Source organism: Gymnogyps californianus, chromosome 15, assembly GCF_018139145.2.
Source record: "Gymnogyps californianus isolate 813 chromosome 15, ASM1813914v2, whole genome shotgun sequence".
NCBI lineage: Eukaryota > Metazoa > Chordata > Aves > Accipitriformes > Cathartidae > Gymnogyps > Gymnogyps californianus.
The window spans coordinates 14,761,340-14,783,257 of NC_059485.1; the positions used below are offsets into that span (position 1 = coordinate 14,761,340).

The 21,918-nt window shown below is 38.2% G+C and overlaps 1 long non-coding RNA gene across 1 annotated transcript; it reads right to left on the reverse strand.

Moving 5' to 3' along the window:
• Positions 1-18,237: 18,237 nt before the first annotated feature.
• Positions 18,238-21,673, reverse strand: LOC127022493 (uncharacterized). Its single transcript, XR_007767352.1, has 3 exons — positions 21,561-21,673; positions 20,542-20,654; positions 18,238-18,768 (listed from the first exon to the last, which is right to left on the reverse strand). It is a non-coding gene; the product is annotated as an uncharacterized LOC127022493 (long non-coding RNA).
• Positions 21,674-21,918: the final 245 nt, after the last annotated feature.

Here is a 21,918-nt window from a genome sequence, read left to right on the forward strand (position 1 = left end):
TCTTTTCTCAATCTGGCCATCGACTTTCTGTGCCATATTGGCCAAACCAATGCTTTAATGTCTAGAGGTTTAATTTCAGACCCTTTTAAAAGGTTGGAATTCCACAAGGCAGGAGAATGGAAGTTTATTGCAATGAGTCATCAAAAGTTAAGAATCTAAAATTCCTAATCTAATCAGTTTAAAATTGATATTAAATCTTAATGTTCTGATTTCTCTAATAATACTAGGCAGAAGTAATCTGATTTACAAAACACAAAGTCCTCTGAAAAGAGGGTCATAAAAATGCTGAAAGTCTGTTTCTATTAATGTAAGAAATTAATTCCTAACAGATTCAAGTTACAGCTTTAAAGCAAAAAAGGGACATAATTGGATGGATAAAAAATATTTATTCTCACATCCCACTGGCATTTTAAGTCAGATGCATATCAAGGCCAACAACCTGGATTCACACATCAAGTCCTGATTTGTTCAGACAGTTAAAATCTTTGAGAAAACTCTTTCTTTTCCATACAACAGTGTACTAAATAGGAAGCTTATTTTTTGTAGTACAGCACTATGTTATATTAGCATTATACCACCATCCAACTATTCTCATGGATTAAACAGAACTGTTGTAACTGATGAGCTAATTCAATTTCTGAACACTTACTTTCCTTACTAAGGAAAGGACATCTGACAAAAAACACAGAAAATAAAACTTTCCTTTCCTTCCTGCCTTCCCACTTCTCCAGGAGAAAGAAGCAGCAGGCCACTGTAAACTGAGACTCGCGTTTCGTGGTATCCTCAACGTGTCTGTGGCTGTAGATAAGGCCACACCAGAGAAGGTACACCTCGAAGTGACTGTGGCTGTGGATGAGTCCACACTGGAGCAGGTACTCCCCTAAGGGACTGTGGTCCATGGATAAGTCCATGCCAAAGCAGGGTTGAGGTGAGGAGTTCCACCAGAACCCTTGGAGGGTAAGCCTCACAAGAAGCAGTGCAAATGCAGCAGTGACCCAACCTGAGCTGGCTTTAGTGTCCATTAACTCCACACAACACACCACCTCTCCTGTCCTGAGTGACCACCATAACAGATGGAGCCCAAAATCATGGAGTAAATGAACTCAATGGACATTTTATGGACGTTTTACAGGGGTGGCTCAAAGACTAAGGGAAGTGGTAGGCAAGGAGGATGTATTGGATAGCATGGAACCCAAGCATGATGTAAATGGTACGGAATACGGGATGAAGATTGTACTGGTTTTGGCTGGGATAGAATAAATTTTCTTCATAGTAGCTCACATGGAGCTATGTTTTGGATTTGTGACCAAAACAGCCCTGATAACATAGGGATGTTTTAGTTATTGCTGAACAGTGCTTACACAGTGTCAAGGCCTTTTCTGTTTCTCACACTGCCACACCAGCAAGCAGGTGGGGGTGCACAAGTTGAGAGGGGACAGTGCTGACGCAGCTGACCTAAACTGACCAAAGGGATATTCCATACCATATAACGTCATGCTCTGCATTAAAAACTGGGAGGAGGGCAAATTTGCCAGGGCTGCCATTGCTCAGGGACTGGCTGGGCATTGGTCAGCTGGTGGTGAGTAATTGGTTTTTCTGCCTCACTTGTTTTTCTTGGTTTTGTTTTTCTTTGCTTCCTTTTTTTACTTATTAAGCTGTCTTTATCTCAGCCCACGAGTTTTCACACTTTTACCCTTCCAATTCTCTTCTCCATCCCACTGCGGGGAGTGAGCAAATGGCTGTGTGGTTCTTAGCTGCCTACTGGGGTTAAGCCACAACGCTTGGATAGGCATCACTTCTAGTGGGTCAGAGCAGAAACTGTCTAGTCTCCACACCCATCCAATACAAAGCGTGCCTGTTGATGCAATCACTGAAACTGCGATGACATAGCATTTTATCTTTTGGATGCATATACCCTCTTTTGGGAAATAATCTGAAATCTCAAAAGAAACTATATGAAGATTTAGGGTTCTCGAACTGATAGATTTATGGGCCACTAAGTCACTTCACTCCAGGTTTTTAAGAAAAAATGGTAAAGTTCAGAGGCCACTGATACAGTGTCTTTATAACAGCTGCTTTCCAGGACTAACCATTTAGCCTGGATTTAATTCAGAGATCTGAGAAGTCAAAAGTGGGCAGATATACTACCAAAAGAGTATTTCACTGTGCAATGAAAGCAAAGCCAAAAGTGATAATATCCAGTTCCACTCTAATGGCTTTTATCTGTAGATCTCAAGATGCCAGTGATAGTCCACCAGTTAAGTACTCTATATTCAGCTCAGGAGGAGGTCAAGGGCAGAACACCCATGGATTTTAAAAGTTTGCTGGACTGAAGCAGATGTATCAAAACATATTACTCCAGTTTCTGTCTTACATAATAAATTGTGGGCCAAAGGAGCAGTAAACCATCAACCACCAGCCTGATAATTGCATTTCTAATGAAAATGTGTGCCCCTTTTGTGTCATTTCTACTGTAAAACAGCATGCTAGTACCCACTAGTGAACAGTGCACTCAGCAGAAGCATAACTAATAGAAGAAATAAAAATGATGTCCCTGATGGTGTATTTTTTAATGTATTAAATAATGATTAGGGGCAAAGGGCAAATATTCAGCAATCAGCAAGCAACCAACAGGGAAAAAAAGATACTGATTCAGTAAGTAAAGACCATTAAAACTCTTAGTGTAGCCCTTCTCTGAAATCTTCTCCCACTCGTCATAAAAGTACTGAAACATATCATCCTTCATTTTGATTGAAGCTAGTCTCGTCTCCAGATGTTAAGGCTGTTCTGTTATCTGTTACTATGTCATATATATTCCTGAAAATATACTGTCAAAAAGGCATACTTGTGAGTTGACAGCTAAGATATTAAAAGGCAATTCCAGTTACAGTTGGCCAAATTTTTGATTAGCTCTTCAGTAAACAAAGGGCATTATTACTGACAGTAGGTGATTTCAGACAAGATAGGTGTATCTCATAGCACAACTTTCAAGCCTCTGTTGTGTGTTATGGTATGGTAAGAGGTAGCACAAGCATCTCGAAGAACCTTGTTGCCAGAGACAAGGGTAAGAATCCAATCTGCTAAACAGAATTTCTCAATTGTACTCCTCTTTCATATTGAACATATTGAAATACTTTTATATACAACCATAAATTGTTGTTAGGCAAACCTAGATGGAATAGGATATCATTTGGGGCTTTATAAAATTTCTGATCCTTTACAAAAGTTGGCTGACAAAAACTGTACACAGAAAAAATGACAATTATTTCTTCTATAAAAGGAACGGCATAATACAGACAAATGGATGTTGCAGGAGAATTGCCAATTATACTTGGTCCGGTTCAAAAGGTTAATGATGAAATATATCTCTGGCTTATATTTCAAGAAGAAAACTAGCAGTAAGGCAAAATTATTTATTGTGAATCAAGTAAAAATGTTTCCTTTGGTCTTTCTCTAGCTATTGCTAACAATTCACTACTACAAAATGCTTTCTGCTGTTGAAACAGGTACGCTTAATCTTCTAAATTAAATTTAAATACTTTCAGACAGAATGCACTAGATTTTTTTTTCTTTATCTGCTACTTATATACTTCTAATGATGTAAACAGAAATGAAGGACATGGGAACGATCCTCATTAATCCAATAATACTTTGTGGTTAGACCAGGTCATGGGAATATTTACAATCAAAAACTTAATTTGCTCTGTGGGTTGGTTTAGGAAAAGGCAGTTAAAAGGGAATAATTTAGATGAATCTAGATAAGACATCTCCTGGCAAACAAGCTGTTAAAAACAATAATTACTTGCCCCATTAGTTGTGGTAAAGTTAGGATGGTTTGCCAGGCTGAGATTGAGCAGAATACAAACAGGCAAAAACTCTCCTCCTGTCCAGGGAGTGGAAGAAATCCATGAAGTATTTTGAGGAGCCAGCCAAACTAGACTTCACTGCATCTCCAAAATAAAACACACATGCACAGTACAAAATGCACAGCAATTAACTCTTTTTGAACTTCTAGGGGAAAAATCAAACATGAGGTAAGATATTATTTAAACATGCAGCCTGTTCATCATGCTGTTGTGTTTCTTATTTTTGCTGTTCCTTCTATTAAGGGAGTTGTCTGTTGACAGCTCCCAGAGAGAAGACTTGGAGACACCCAGCACACTCTTACGCTGCTGTGTAAACTTGGCTAATCCAAGACTCTCTCCAAGGGCGGAATAGCTGTTAAACCTAGAAAGGCTGGGCACAGCACATCATGCTAAAAGACACTGGGCACAAAACTGAGGAAGTCATTGAATGAACCATGAAACTTCAATATGACAATAAGAAACCAGTGGAATAGAATAATTAGTTGAAAAACTTCCCTAAACTGATTTTTCAAACTTACATTTTACTATTCTTCGGAAAAAAAAATACCACAACAGTAAGAAATATATTCCCCAGAGTGTCCATTCACGTAGATTAACTGCTATTAAGACTAAAGGGAATTACACACAAGCTCCTTTGTATCTTGACAGAATTTGTTCTTTTGGGAAAGAGTTGGTATCATTGCTAGTCTGCAAAGGTATAATTTAATCATTAGTTCACATACATGATACAGTAAGTTTATTGAAAATATTCTAAATCCTATCATTATATCATGTACACATGTTCAACTCTCTCATGAGGGAAGCACCTAACAGTGAGTTGCTGCCAGAAGAGGCACCAGCATTTGCAAGAATCAAGAGCTTTTAGCCTGTTTTTTTCAACTACTTCCATTTCTACAAACCATATTGTCAGAACTCTTTAAAGGATTTGATTTGCTAAGAATATATCCCAGTAGAAATAAAACACCTTTAAAATAACTCAAGTTGGATATTTAAAGAATTTCTAGCTATTTTTAAAGGCTCTGGCTTTTAGTAGGTATCCATCTGGAGGTTACCTACTAATTTTACATTTAAACTGAGATTTCATAAACAAAGCAACACTGTTATGCAGTTACCTTGCGCATGTCCTCCTTTTCCCTCATTAGATTTCTCTTACAGTTTGATACAGCTTGATATTTCAATTGCTTTCGAAAGTATATATGCACGGTCAGACTGCTGCAGCAACATATACCTTTATCATGCATCGTGCCCTGCGCAAAATCTTCAGTCAAAAAAACCTCACCAAACAATAACAAAAAAACCCAGCCCTTTACCATGATCTGAAACTTGTCGGAACTCAGGTACTGACACATAAGCAGAAAGCAAACATCAAAAGAGAGTCTGACAAAAAACGTGAAAAAATAAGAAGTTAACATTAACAATGAAACAAATAAAGCCATCGAAGTTAAATAGTAAAAACTATCTTCTGAATAATATATACTTCAAGACAAACTTATTGATCAGTTTTAACATAATGCCAAAGGTCTTCATTTGGGAGTGAACTGAGATTTGCTCCAGGTCACACCACCATCTAAGAATATTACATAGGTGACATGCTTCATCTGAAGACAAGGAAAGGCTATTGCTCACTTTGACCTGTCAGCCCAATTGACATCAAAGTTGTCAAGAAAAATAGAAAAGGGTGAAAAGGAAAGCAAAGAAAAAAAAATACAAAGTAACAAAAAGGAAGACCTGGAAAGAAAATGTCTTGCCATAGAGGACCTCTCTGCTTAGGTCATGAACTCACGTCACAGTCTCATGATAGCTGGCAATAAATACCTGTTAACCTCACACAGAAATGAAGCATAGTCAGGATAGTCAATATTGATTGCTGAAATAGAGCACACTGATGCAAAAATAAAGACTGTATAACAATTAACGGATAGCACTGATGATAAACTGAATATAGATGTAGGGAGCCATGAGTTCCTGAATTTTAATGTCAACTGTGAGAGTTCATTAGGTGACCTTGGCAAGTCACTTGCCCTCATTGTTCCATAGACCCACACAGAATATGAAATAACATTTACAGGTTTGGATATGCAGTAGTGTGTCTACAGCTACTATAAATCTATTTTTTCATGGACATCATCTTTGTATGTACTCAATGTGCTTTCCAGATGTAATTTTGGTAAATGTGTTCAGGTACTTCATGATTCAGACGTTTCCTATAGCCAACCAGAGTAACATATGGAGAGCCATGTGAAGGGGCGGGGTTGGCAGTCAAAGAAGGCCAGTGAGAGGTTTCAGTTGTTTTTTGCCATCAGAAACATGACCGCCCTATGAATACCTGTTTATTTATATTGATTAATCCAGGTTAGATTCATGGAGAACTCAATAAAATGTTGCACGTGCTAAAGGAAGACAGGAATATCGTGCAAATCTATTGATTAGGTTTTGCTTAGTACAGAAGAATTATGTAGAGAAGCTATGTTTCAGGCTTACTGTAGATGAGACTTGCTGTGAATGATGTTCTGAGGTTGCATGCAATTTATCCTATTTCCGCTACCGCAGAAGTGCAGCTTATAAACCATTGCCAAGGCATTAGATAACAACCAAGTAAGTATTCATGTATATCATTATTTTCACTTTTCAGATGGGTAGGGTCATTCAAGAAGCATCAGCAATCCATGCCAAAACCAGATGAGAACTCACGAGAGTCTGACTCATAAACATGGTGTGGCTGCATGACAGACTGCTCATTAAGTAGCCCACAGGACACCGCAATCATCTGGCTCAATCTGAATCAGCAGGGAATTATGCAGGTTAGTTTCAACTGCCACTTTTGGCTGCTTTAGAAAAAGCAAGAGTAGCAAGAGATATTTTAAAGGCGTGCTGGGGGAGGGGAAAAAGGAAGAGAATAAAATCTGTGACTACTACATAATTATACTATCAAATCATAAAAGTTCAGGATCCAGGAAAGTACCGTGAGTTCCTATTTAGAAAAATTAATGTTTAGAATTGAGATTTAGTCTACGACATCTATTTGGCTCAATAGTTATGCTCAAAATAACTGATAAATGTATTTAGCAAGAATAGCTACTAAATTAAATTTCTTATTTTGTAATCTAGTTTTACTGAAAACAAACCCAGACATCCTAAAACGGCTTCAATAGAGCATGCTGATCAAAATTTTTTAGGAACAAGTTTGATTTATGTCCAGCAAGGTATTTTGAAGTACATTACAGTAGGATGAACTTCGGTTTTGTAAGTTGACTGAACTGTTCTATTGTCACATGTTATCTCAAGGTTTTTTTTTTTCATATTAGTTGCTGATGAAAGCAGAACACTGGCAAATGCATCCTTCTTCCTCCAAACTAACTTGAGGACATACCACATACTCTAGACTGATAACTAAATATTGTTTTAAAGAATGAAGTTAAACAGCGATTTAGAATACAAAAAGATGAAAGATTAGGAAATTATTTTTTTTTAGTGCTTTAGGGATCAGTAATGCTAAAAAGCACAACAGATTAATTATTCCTGTTATCTTGTTTGATTTCTCAAGAAAACTAAAGGAATCCTTACTGAGGGAATATCATTGTGACAGTCAACACTGAAATCAAAAGCACTGATGCGTCACCAGTTTCAGCCCCCATATTTGGGAGCTCTGAATGCAAAATGTTACTATTTCCTTTGGGTAATTTCCCACATTGAATAGCCTATATCAGATATAACAAATCTTTAAATCTTGTTAAAATACTTCAGGTGATAAGTGCACAGAAATAGATATAGATAAACTACCACAGCTGCAATATTCACTTTTATCTTTTACAGAGCCAGACTTATTATACAAATATATGATCATACAAGGCATCTTACACTTTTTAGCTGCATGCTATATTCTGATAATAGTTATTTACATAATTATTCTTTCTGCAGGGAAAATATGGTGCACTATGAAAAACACACTCAGGAAAAAGTCATTAGACAATTACTCATACAATACTCTGGAGCTAAATCCACAATACTGTGCAAATAAGTAACTTCCTCAATGTACTTCTGTGAAGGAAGGTTATCCTAAGTGAGTTATCAATTTTAAAGTCAAATATCCCTAGGTGTGGAGGCAGACAGTAAATTTCATAGAACGTACGTGCACTTACCAAATAAACAGATCAATTCTGTATAGCCATGAGAAGTACCATTACTCCTTTGTTAGGTTTTCTACCATCTTTCTTGCTGATATGTTTTGCAAGAAGCAGAAATGAGTCCAAGTCCATTTCCCAAACCTCAACCTTGGAGTACTTTGGACTTCAGACAGGTGAACCTTATGCTAACAGTGGGACAATTTTTGGTTTTGCTTTTTTGTCCTCTTCATCCTAAACAGCTTTAATTTTTGAAAGGTTGAAACAACTTACACAAAAAAAAAGATGCACAGGTGGCTCACATACTGTGTGAGGATGGTCAAGTAATAAATCCACACTGTACTAGACTACTTATGCCTTTGAAGACAGACCAAAGTGAGTTTACTCGTATGAAGACAGTTTGGAGGACAGAGACAAAAAAAAGGAAATTGTTTGCTGCAAGGCAGTGATGAGGATGATCTTTGTTGCCCACTGCATAAGATTTCGTTTTAAAAGGCAATTCAGGGCAGACGAAAGACATGGGACTTTCTGGTACAGGAGTTACTGTGCAATAACTCCTTTTCTGAGTACTCCTCCTCCCCAATAACAGTATGTGTATGGGGCTTATCTTATTTATAAGTTCATAATTATTTCTTACAAAGAAGGATGGGAAGAAACTCTTCAGGAAACTCAGATTCCCATAATCATCAAAGGATTTCCCCAGAGAATTCCGGTGAGCTCAACAGGACCGCTTAGCTGCAAAGAAACCACTTAGGCAACTCAGGCTCTGCGGAGTGTTCACTGGTAAATAAGCCCCATGGACCCGTACTAAATCTGCTGCATACAAATACTCGTAGGATGTTGAAGTGGCTACGACACTGGGATGCGACTTCAGCAGACCTGGTGATGCTGCGCAGCCCTGATGACCTCTCTTATTCTCCCATAATGGCCTGTCCTCCTTTACCAATTGAAGTCATTCTTCTGGGAAAAGCTGTCTTTCACTGTCTGTATGTCCGGCTGGGGCCCTCGGCTTTGTTGTGGTTTCTAGAGGCTATTAGAATAGAGGTCAAAATAATGGGGGGGGGTGTCTTAATTTGAGGAACAATCCTGTGGTAGCAAAGACTAGCTCTTACTCAGGCTTTTAACAAACAGGTGGAAAATATACCTCTGAATGGTCTGTGAACATAGTGCTTAGCTTTAAACAAACGTTGATGCTGCTAATAACTAAATATCATTGCCCTGAGCCAGCAGGTTTTGATACAGTTCTGTATATCCCTTACAGTTATTTGCCCCCTAGTCGTGCTTGTTTTCTTTTGAAGAATAATTAAGATTTAATGGCATATTTTCACAGGTTTTTTCTGCTTGCTTTCTTGCTGCCTACTGTGCTGATTGCTTGTGTCTGATCCTGGTCATTACAAGAACTGTACAGTAATTGCCTATCTGGTGACTCGTTAATGAAGGTCCCCAGAGAGATGAGAAGCTGTTCTTTTGAAGTTCATCATGTTTGCTGTTGGCCTTCTAGTTTAATCTATACATTCAGGACATCTTATTCAATTATTGGAAACTCCTTTTTTCTAAGGATATAGACACCTTGTAAACAAGGTCCTTTATCTCTGCTAACAACATGCCTTACCTCTGATAAATCAAAGCGTTTTACACACCAGACACACTCTTTTCATCTTCGAAAACCAGGATGGTTCAGAAAAAGAAAATAAAAACATTCTGGTACAAACAGGTGTTTGGAATCAGGGAATTACCTCTAAAATGCAGCATTTCAAACATCTGAAATTCAGCAACATATTGTAACAAAAGCTCTGTTCATGAACACACATTTTCCAATTCTCAGAAGCTGTTTTCTTCTCTTTTAAACTGAGCTTTACAAGAGAAAGAATTACATTTTAGAATTTTCTGTGAAAGAAAAGTTTGAAATCACTTAAAAAATTATCATAATATTTGGCACTAAGCCAACCGAAAGCTTCCAGCTATTTATTTCCAGGCATCTAACTTGCTCTTGCAGACAGACAGACAGACAATCCATAACTTATCCTTTATCCCTCCCCTAGCCCACCGCTACCTAGGAATGCTACCTCCTCCCAAATGCTTATCTCTGACTCCCTGCCCTTATATACCCCACCAACAGTAACCTAAGATGCCTCCAGAGCATCTCACCAGTTACCTGATGAATGGATTTTTGAGAGACCTATCCACATTTCACCAGAACTTATCAAAATGTTTTACAACACATTCTGGTTTTGACAAATGAACCTGCCAGGGAAAAGACTGTTTCAACCGAACATTCCCGCGACTGTAGCACTGGAAAGACTCAGCATGAGTTCAGACAATTAGATTTTTGTTTTGTTTGTTTGTATAGTAGATGGCAGTACACAAAGGTGGAGGGTAGGGTTTTGCCTTTGGTGAAGGGCACACTGAAGGTGATTAACTGCTTCGTTTTCATTGTCTGTGTCATTTACTCTGTTGTTTTTCTGTAGTGCGTTATCCTTACAAGAGAGCTATCAACCTGCATGGGGGGGTCCACTGTTTGTATTCACAAGTCTGCTTTGTTTTCTCAGTTTGTTTGCATATAATTTAACAGGAAAGGAAATAGCCGTGAGCAGAAGGAAGTCTCCAGAATGAGGGCTCTGAAAACGAGGAGCTCTTACTGCCAACACATGCTCTAGAAGGTTCAGTCACTGGGATTCCCACCAATACATCAGGACTTGAAAGATCCATGCAAAAAGTTTCTCTGGGTGTCTAAGGAGCACATCAGGAAAAGACGGATCCCTTCTGATTTGAGGTTTGATGGCAGTGGTAAACGAGCACGACAGGACTACTGTAAAGTTAAGCAATCAGGCTGGCAGAAGTTAAAGACAAGTTTTGCATAAAAGCAATTATAAACAGATACAAATGGGGAGAACTTAACAGCTCCACAACAAATTTTAGTTAGCCCAAACCACCTGATGACGATACTGTAGCCTCTGGGGCACCTGTGCTACTACCTACTTGCATACAGCCTGACATTTTGCAGAGCACCAGTCTAACAGTTCTCATCAGCACAACACAAGAAATCTTAATTTAAAATTCAAGCAACAGTTCTGTTTTGTGCGTACTTGTTGCTATCCTGAATATTCCAATCTACAAGAAAGAGAAATCTGAATCTGTTTTCATAATTGTGCAAGGAATCACGGGAATCAAAACAGTACAAATGAAAATGGTCACTAAAACTTAACACCACTTGTCATGGCAACTATATGGTGGGGATGACCTGGTCAACGAAAGCAAAGTCTGTATTACCCCCTCACTGGCTGAAAGCAAAAAGCAGGAGTTAGTAGGTGTGGCTGAAATTGGGTTGTCACTAAGTGACTGTCATACGTATGTTTAGTTGCCCACAGTGAGTTTGTGTTTAACTTGTTTAACCAGGTTTCGCTGTATAGTCTTTCTCACTACGGAGTAATGTGGAATACAGTATTTCATACCTCTTGAAATGCAGTCACCAAACAGAAGAGATCCCCAGGGCAAGTGGATGGTAACACCGGTGTATTCCTGGCCCTGTGGATTTCAATGAAGGTGCATGATCAATATTTCTGCAACTGCAAGTCCACCTTCAAAAAATATTAAAAAAATGAACGTTGGCTGTGAAAAATCCATGCTGCTGAAGATTTGATACTGTTTCTTACTCAAGAGATCAACACACATATCTAAGGCATATTGTTAAATAAAAATAAATATTTTGCTCAAATCAATCTAGTAGCAAATCTTATCCCCATACATCAGTGTATATAACAAAATAGTAACAAAACTGTTAAGCTTCTTTCAGAAAAGTTTAGTTACAGAAGATTGATTTGCCACATGCAATTGCACTGTACTATACATTTTTGTAGACCATTTCAGTAGCAAGTTGATGGAATTATGTATTGATTCCTTACTTATCGACATAATAATTTGTTCTTTTAAACCGTTCATATTTTAACAAATCATCACTCACCTGTTTTCCTGACCTCTTTACTTACCTTTGATGTGAAATGATTGAGGAATGTTTGGAGTTTTACTTAACAGCTGATTAAAAGAAGCACTATTTGAAAGACAGAATTACTGGGGCATCAGGAATCTATTAAATGAGCTGGAAAAATCCTGTGGAGTGTAATATATGCATGTGATTAAGAGCTCTCCACTGATTGGGTTTCCTTTCCTACTGTCTATTATAAAGGCATTAGGAAAGTTGCATCAATTAAGAAACTAGGCCTGAAATATAAAAGTACTCCATTTTTCAGGGAAAGCACAAATAAAGGACAATGTGAAGTCTCTATCTCACTTGGTATGACCTTCCTCATGAAAGAAACCCAATGATTTGCACAAATTTTTCTTAAGATTCCTTTCGAACAGCCATTCAAGAACATCCCCTAGAACAGCCACCAGTTAGTCAGTATAAAAGTTCAATTTTAAGCTTTGCTGAGGAGATTCTTGCACCTTGTTTTATTTATCAGTTCACTTAGAGTAGGCATTACCACTAACCTTTACAACAGAGGCTACAAATACTTTTTGCACAAATAAACTCATTCAAATTTGACAGTTAAACTACCCAAACTCAAGTAAATTTTCTCTGCCACTTGTAGAGAAGAATGAATTATAGTTTGTGTACCTTTTCATAAAACACAAAGTAATCCTGAGTTTTAGAATGGAAATTTTCTTCACAGCGTTAAAGAGGTACATTAAATTAACATCAAAACCTGTTGCAATTAGATCTTATCTTTTTAGCATAAAAACATTTTTAAAAGACTGTGTAACTGATTCCACCACTTGTATTGGTGTTTCTTTTTTCGTCAGTGGACTTAATAGTCTGGGAAAATCAAATATTTTCAGCTAAATCTCAGCACTAGTCTCTAGTCAAACCAGAGACGCTAAAAGTCATGTTTCCTTTGTTACCAAGCTTCCTTTGAAATATTTCCAAAGGCTTTATCACAGAGCTATCTGGACAAGTCATTTATTTTATTTTGTTATTCTATAACAACAGGAAATGCTCATAGTCACAAACATAATGTATAATCTCACAGTCACAATTAATGATAATGTAGTTTTTTCTCTTTTACAATCCTTTATTTTGCTGTTTTGAATTTTGGGGGGGGGGGGGGGGGGGTAGCACTACATTACTCCATACCTACCTTCACTTTGTAAAAACACTAAAAAGTAGGGCCAACATAGTCTATTTTTAAATGATCAGTTTCATCAGTTATAAGCAGGATCTGAGAACCGTCAATGCATTCACCCTCTGCAAAAAGAATTGAAGATGACGTAATGGCAAAAAGAAGGAGCTGCCAGTGGTCCTGTGAATAGAAGATGGAGACGTGCAGACAACATGTAGCAATCAGCTGGGGTTTCTTATTTATTTGACAGCCTTATACCCAGGACTATCAAGAGAAGAACAGAAAGATGAAAGTGGTTTGTTTGTTTGTTTGTTTTTACATCAAGTGATGCCTGGCAGCTGAACTCAGTTACTTCAGGTGTCAGAATAAAGAGATTACAAAGATATGGTCTCTAGTGATTGAAATAGTTGTCTTCTAGGGTCCTCTTTCTCAGAGTCAGAATACTGACTAGTCAGTAGACACATTAGGCCAGCACCCCCACCTCCTTTTTCTGGTTTTTTTTGGTTTGTTTGGCTGGGTTTTTTGGTTTGGTTTTTTTTTTACATAGAAACAACTTAGGTGTCTTTCCAGATTGCATCAGTACTGCATGCCTTTAGGAACCCGAATAGTTCCCTGGAAGGCTCCCGCGTCAAGTATTTTCCTTTACCAGTGAACTCTACCCTATCATGACAGAATATAAAAGGGTGTCTGACACAGTTTGTCTTCTAGACAGGTCCAGACTTTATCAAGTAATACACTCCACGTTAACAACGGGAAGCAGGTAAATGACTTCTGTCATATCATCCTCATTTGAAAAGATGAGCTAAGATCCGAGAGGACAGGGACTCAAGAAGCCATGGATACATCCACGTAACGGATCTGTTTCCTGCAACCCCTCACAGAGGATGTTCCACTGCCATCAGCTGTTTACTTGACAAGAGTTTACGGGATCTGACCCGTTTGTTAATGCTTGCACAGCACTTTGAAAACACAAAGTGCTCTCTTTAAATGGGAAGTGTCATCATAGTTATTATTATCATCTAAAAGAATGATTTTTGGAGTACTCATATAAATGAAAATAACATCTTGTTCTTAGTACAAACATATTATTGGATCTGATATCCAGGCCATAATGGAACCTATCTAAAAAAGACAAGTAATTCATTAAGAGGCTGCACCACGTGAACGAGAATATATGTCTTGACTCCTAAGTACTTTCTCTTTTTTAGTTTAAAATAACATAATGCACATTTTCATCAGAACCTAAATTATCTCTCTTGTTTTTAATATTATAAATTGTATTATGATTCAGAAGATCTTATTACCGTAGTAAAACAGAAGAGTAATTCAAAGAATTTCCAAAGGCAGCAGTGTAACATTGTTGACGGTAGAGTGCACATTGTTAAGCAGCTCAAAAGGATTAGTATGGGGGACATTAACAACCTTAACTTACTTTACAGTCTGATTTTCCTTCCAGACATCAAATAGAAATCTGGAAAAATAAGCCGTTTGCCTCTCTTTTCTAGGTCAAGAGGACCAAACAGGAATGGGATATCCTCTGTGATGCAAAACTGCTCTTTGTAACTCGTTTTCCCTTATACAAACCGAGCGGGGAAAAGCAAGCTGCCTCCCACCCCCTCATCCTACAGAAAACCCTCTCCATTTCTCTTTTTCCTCACTACCTCAAGGTCTTGCAAATTACACACAGGACTGAACAGCTTTAAATAAAGATAAGCTTTAGCACTTTTTCTAGGATGAAGCACAAAGTGAGGAAGACAGTGGGGCTGCCTGTCAATTCTGCAATTTTAACATCTCACAAGTATCATCGCTCATTGCAGCCACAACTCCTTCCTCTCTGCTTCCTTTTTTGGCCTTGTATTCGCCTTGTATTCAACAAAAGCAAGTTGGTAGTAAACCGCCATTATTCACATAAAATGTAGGCCTCCACCACTAATTCTTTGTATTTATTGCATTGAAGCAGAACTTTTTATCAAGTATTTGAAATCCATACAGTTCAATAAAAAATGTCTACTGCCCAATTTGGATCTGACACGTCTTGAATATTTTACGAAGTTAAGCAAGCTTCAGGGTTACCAATACTTACTGGATTCACATATTACATTTTTTCAGGGTAAAATTAACATTAGGTTAGCGGGAGATCAAACTCAAATAGTGTTGTGTGGAGAGACCTACCAGTCAGTGTGTAAAAGTTGAGGGGTTTGTAACTTGTATTTGCAGTCATGTCACGTCAATCATTCCTTCATCGTTCCTTCTCTGTTCTCCCTTGAACGTGACATGTGCAAACCACAGCTCTCCCAAATTAAAGTAAGAATCCACATACTCACACACCTCCGGGCTTTCTTGGCCTCTGCCAGTCATATGCTTTTAACAGCCATTTTGCCCCAGCTGAACTTCACCTGCACAGAAAAGATGCCACACTGCAAAGTAATAGCAGATGCAACACAGGACAGGTCACTTGTCGACAAGTTATCTGGCCACCTTCTTCACCCAGTGTCTGCCTTTTTATCCAAAAGGATGTGTCAGCCATGGGAATACAAACACAAACTTGACAGGAAGATTTGTCCAGTAAACAAAACATGAACTGCCAAAGAGGCTTAAAACTAAGTTCACCTTTTTAATAGTTAATCACAGAATGCTGAAGAAATGTAAAAGCAGCTTTAATTGAGAGACTTTTGATCGTAGCAAATTAATGATTCCACTAAGATCGCTTTAGAGATATCTTAATTTGCTATGAATTAAAATATCTTTACCTCATTCATCCTTACAGTATTCTACAGCTAACAAAACTGACATGAAGTAGATTTAAAAAGAAAAGCAACAGAACTCAAACACACAGCATTTTTATGGCTAATGAACAATAGCCTTTTACTGACTCTCATATCGTTAAAGCACTAACACAATCTAAATTAATAGATATTGCAATTAAGATTAAGTAATGACAGGGCTAAAAACTGTTCCTGGTGGCTTCTCATTTAAATGGGGAATGAAAAAAAACAACAGCAAATCATTTAGAAACAACACATGACTGTTATGGTACATGGTTTTGTAGATCTGAAAGTTTTATTTGCTGAGACTGCAGTTAAACTAGGCTATGAAAACATTAAAAATCAAATATTTGTGCAAATATAAAATTGAAGATTTGTTATATTAAACAGTATACAGCCTTGCAGCAACAAGTTAAACTTGGGTTAAAATAAAATGTGATTGAAATACAATGAGATTGCAGTATGAACAGAATTACTGTAGCCATTACCAAGCACGTTTTGAACACGGGCAAATATGGGGTCATATAACACTAGGAAGAGGGAATTAAATTCAGTGATAGCATGGCAGAGCTTCCACTGTGGCATCAGACAAGTCATTGCACAGCACAGGAAAACTGTTACTTGTAAAGAAAACCGATGCCATATAAAGAATGTAGTAAAGAACTAGATCAAAGTATTTAGCCTGATCCACAGCTGTCATTCCTAAAATGGGGTTGTAGAAGATAAAACCTATTCATAATCACAGTCCTTATAGCTATTTCTTATTCAAAATAAGAATTGAATGCCACGAAATTCAGTTTACAGGAGAAAGATGCAAACTGAAATAAAGAGGGTCTTAGAAAAGGCTGCATGGTTTCTTTGGTTTCATGATGTGCCCTGATGCCCTTTAGTATTTTGATGTGAAGAGATGCTCTTTTGATATCTGAGCCAAAAGACAATTTGTCCAAGGAGGATGGAATATGACACAGCCCTTTCCGTGCTTCACTACCAGGTCTTCTAAGGATAATGAGTGCTCTTATGTTAGTGCTATTATAATATCAAAAGGCATGTGTTTCTCAGGTTAGAATCAAATGGAAGTGAAACTACTGCTGATGGTTTGGTCAAGTTTGCCATTTTCACGTTCCACTATAAAATTATTTTTTGTCCAGATCCTAAGGGTAACATCAAGAGAAAGATTTGTTATCTATTCCTACAGTAGATAGGTGTTTAATGAGCACTTGATGATTCATCTAGAGTATAAAATTTCAGCTGAGAGCCTGGTGTTATTATTCAAGCCCATTTCACAGTCAGACAGCTCCCACTCTTCTATAAAGTATTTTTTTACTCTGTGAAAAACAAGGCCTTGGAGGCAAGTCAGGGGATACACAATGGCATATTGAATTTACTGGCTTTATCTTGAACAATATGGTAGAAATATTTCAGTGATGCAAGATCTAATCTATAAATAACTCGAAAATGTGGTGAAAGACTGTGCCAACAGATTGTTGAAATCCCCAGTGGTTTGAATGGGAGTTTACTAGAGAAAATTCCTAAAGGGTTACAGTTTCAAGCAGAACTGAGCCAAATAAAAACAGGGAATCTAAAATGTCACTGCGTAAAGGAATTGTCTGATACTGCAAGGGAGCAACACTCGGTCACTGTTTGGCATTTTACAATTTCAAATGTTTGAATTTCTTTAAAGCGATTCATTTTCCCCTCCTTTCTTTCTCCTGTCTCCCTTTTTTAAATGGGAGCGCATTTTAAATATGTGCACTTCAAGCCAGGAGTGGGCAAATACACAGTACCAAAGAGCAGCCCAAAATGAAGACGGCCAAATGAGCCATCAGAGCATGAAATTCCCCATTCTCCTCCCCCATCTGTTTGCTGGTCATGATTTCCTAACTTCTTCTCCTCTTGCTCTGCTTTGCTTGGCAGCTGCTGCAAAAATCTTCACCCTAGCCAAAAGTCGAAGCTAAGAGGTTCTTTTCAGTGCCGATGCCAGTGCGGCTCCGTGGAGCCCTGCACAGGGAGGATACGAGCTGCAGAGCTGGCACCTGGCTGCAGCCTGTCAGTTTTGGCAGTGCCACTGCTCTCCTAAACTTGGATCTGTCCTTGAGAGCACAACACAGCAGGGGCTTAGGCAAGAGTATGCACATGTACCTCTGAATGCAGCTCACTCTTGAAAGAAGCTTGAGGAGAAATAAATTTTCCCCAAATTAACCCTTCCTTTATGTCAAGAAAAGCTAAACTGACAGCTTCAACTATCTAGAAGCCAAGCAAGCTGTGTTTACAATCCTATAGGAGTGAATCACATCTCAGCTACTTCTATATTTGCAAAAAAAGTATTCAAAGCAGCAGCTATTGCATAACGGGTTAAACTTGTCACCTTCCTCTCCTTTCTGTGACGCTGCAGTGACATCAGGAGAAACAGAAACTGCCCTGAATCAGGGCCCACACTACATTCAATTTAAATCGTACTAAGTTTAAACATTTGAGTCAACATTCTGATGCAAAGCTTGTTCCTATTAGGGGAACAGATGAGGTCAATTAGCAGATTAGATTAAAAAAATAAAGTTTAAAAGAAATTCAAAATGATGAAGCTGGTTTCTAGCTCCCTGGTATCAACTTCCACCCCAAGATCCAGTTCTGTCTGGGTTCAGGTGCCATTAGAGACAGGGGCTTTCTGTTGTACTCAAGCTTCCTGCTTCCTCCTTCCCTCTTCCACACACGCTGTTCCTCCTGGTCTTTGAAGAAGGCTCAATTCAGGTGGGGAAATCCTGTCCTCTTAAGATGTACTCAGACTTTCACATCAATTACACTAATTGGCAGCAAGTACAACACGTACCTTAATCGTAACTGCAAACACTCTGTGATTATACCAAATCCTTTCTGAAAAGGAGAGTGCTATTTTTACAGGGCTCTGAAAAATAAATATTTAAAAAGAAAAATAGGAGTTTATGTTAGAATATTTCACTGTATTACTTTCCAAGATCAAAGAATCCAAATAAGTAACTTTACCCCAATAATCTTATCTGTTTTATTACCATTTTTATTTTGTAACCATGATCTGTTCTTTTTCACTAATCTGCACCTTTAGTAAGGTCTTGTTTCAATCAGCCCCTATCCCCACATATCTTCTTATATTACATCTTAGGGTTTTAACATGCACAGGGAACGCAGAATTATTTGATGATCCCCTTTTTCATGGTTTTAATTAAAAGACTGACAGCTAAAGTGAGCTGATCAATATCACCCAAACAAGAGCCAATTGTGAAGTGCTGTTTCAAATGTGAGGGCCAGGCAAGGCTGCATCAGAAACACAAATTCGGGGGACAAAGGAGTTAATGGTCTATCCCTGAAAGAGGCTTAAATCAGCCCCCACCGCAGCACCTGCAAAAGACCTGGCCAAGAGTCTTCCAGCCATCACTAACAATCAGGAGCGCACAAGATGCAGGAGAGGAGCACACAGCACAAGCAGCTGCTCTGCCCGGGGCAACAGATATCCCAAGAGACCTAAGTCACTAGGGGACCTTTTTTTCATCATTTTCCCACCACTAACATTGATTCAGCTTCACTGATGTTAGTAGCATTGAAAGCTGAGCAAAGTCAGGCTCTCACTGGCAATTCAAACATCACTTTGATTTAGACCTATTTTGAGCTACACGGAATGAAGCTAGCGACTTGTCTGTGCGAGGATTCCCAATGTTACTGGCATTAGAAATGCTGCGCATCATTTGTAGGAGAGACAGGTGAGGCTTCTTCAGGAGACAATGAGCGGAAGAATCAGATAACCAAAGGCAGTGTTGACAGCACATTGTCCCCTCCAGGTAAAAAAGCTGGATCAAGACTCTTGTGGCAACAGTCTAGAGGAATTGCACCGATGGGTGTGCTTATTTTGAAACACAGCCTCCAAGGAGGCTGTTAACTGAGCAAGTGGGTTACAACTGAGACATCTATCCCTCCTTTTATAACTGGAGTCCTTCATACGCCTGAGTGAGACAGTGTTGACTTGTTCACTTAGCACCTTTGAAAAGAAGAGGAATTATTTCCAGAGAGAGATATCACTGCACCTCAATACAAGCAACAGTCATAACTGGCTCCATGCAGAATCTGAATGGAAGCAGATGGAGAGCAGGAATAGTCAGTCTTCGATTACCAAGCTGGCAGGTCACACTAAATTGTACTGCTCTGGCTTCAGACATCCCTTCTGAGCCTTCTAAGTTCTACCACAGATATCTGAAGCATGTGGGAAAAGTGCTCGAGTGTTTTTGTTTGTTTGTTTTCATCTCTACTAACCTAAATGTATTTTCAGGAAGAACAGTTTGTAATCAGACACATCTAAGTCCTTTTCATCTCACTGCACTTTCAGAAGCCAGGGAGGTTTGACAAGGTGAGGTATGCTTGCTCTAATTTTGCTGGACACTGTCATTCACTTGGTAAAGACATGACATAAACTTTGATTCTCAATGTGCAATGCCATAACTTTGGGTAGGAAGACTATGCTTATTATAAAAGCCTGAGTTTTCATAAATGCAAATTTTCAGACATCCTACACTTAGGGTAAATTTATTCTAATGCTACAACATAAAAAGAAGGAGCCATTGAAGACATTTCGTATCATGTTTTTAAAGAAAATAGCATCTATTTTGATTTGCTTTTAAATACTAAGTGATAGGGAGGAGTGGACACTTACACTGGTGATACCACCCAGGAGGAGTCCTTTGGGAGGCTCAGCTGGAGAAATGTCTGCTCCATTCAGACCTGGCTGCCTCAGTCTCCAAGATGCTCAGCCCTGTGAAGGCATTTCTGCGTGTACAAAAGCAAAACGTTCAGACGGACAGCAGTCAATGGAAAATGTCAGGATTTCCACTTTGACACTTGAGTCCATAATGCTCCCCCTTACACCTTTTTTTGACATTTTTAGATGAGCAGGCTTCAGTCAGTACTGAGAGAAAGAGTTAATGCAGAAGAATGCATAACAAAGTTTTACTATATCTAAGTGGTTCATGGGACAATCCTCTCTCAATTAATATGATATTCTATAGTAGATGAAAACTTACTTACAAGGATTGCTAATTGAAAGAACACTACGCACAGCATGAGCAGTTATTGCCACTTCTGAGCTCTACCTTCCTCAGAGCGTATTTTTCTTACTGTGCCATTGCAAAGAGTTACAGTAATGAAGATTAACTAAAAATATATTTCAAATAATTTGGAGATCGTAACCTCTTCAGCTATTCCTTAGTTTAGCAAAGATCAATACAAAATTAAACCAAATTATTATCATTATTTTGAAATTATTATATGAAAAAAAAGTCATCAGAGCTCTGAACTTTCAAGAGTTTTAAAAAGAAAAGTAAGAACGAAAATTCTTATAGTGTTTTTACTAAAATAGCAACAGCTTGCTTCATTCTAAATAACTTGGAAAGAGAATGCCCTGAGATACTGTGTGGAAGATCCAAGCATAAAAAGGAGGAAACTTGATTATTTTACTTCCTCTCATGCAAAAGTAATCTCTGCTGGACAGAGAAGCAAATACCCACTTTCTGTCCCCAGTAGCCAGGATCAAGGATATGGCCATGGGAAAGCAAATATAGCTTCAACATCCCTGACAACCATAGGGTATAGATAAAGGTGTAACTACAACTTAGAGGGAATTAAAATAAATGAGGAAAGGTTAGAGGGCAGTGTGAAATCACATTGATAACCTACCTAACTCTTCTTTTCCAGAAAGGCAATTTGAAGGATTTTTGTTGGTGGCGTTTGCTGGTCTTAGGGGTTTTTTTTTGGTGTGGGAATTCTGAGTGATAATTATGCATATTCTCATTCAACTGGAAGTAAAAAAAGTAAATTACAACTTAGACCTTGCAGTTCACAGGTTTTTTTAATATTAAAACCATGCACATATATATATAAATAGCAATTTTAATGATGAGAGTATCATCAGCAACAATGAATGATATCCGCTTATAAATGATGTCAGTTATTCAAGGAACGTTTTCACTGTGATTAAGAGATGATGGTGAAAAAAAAACAGGTTTCAGAAATTGAGACCTTTTACACAATGAAG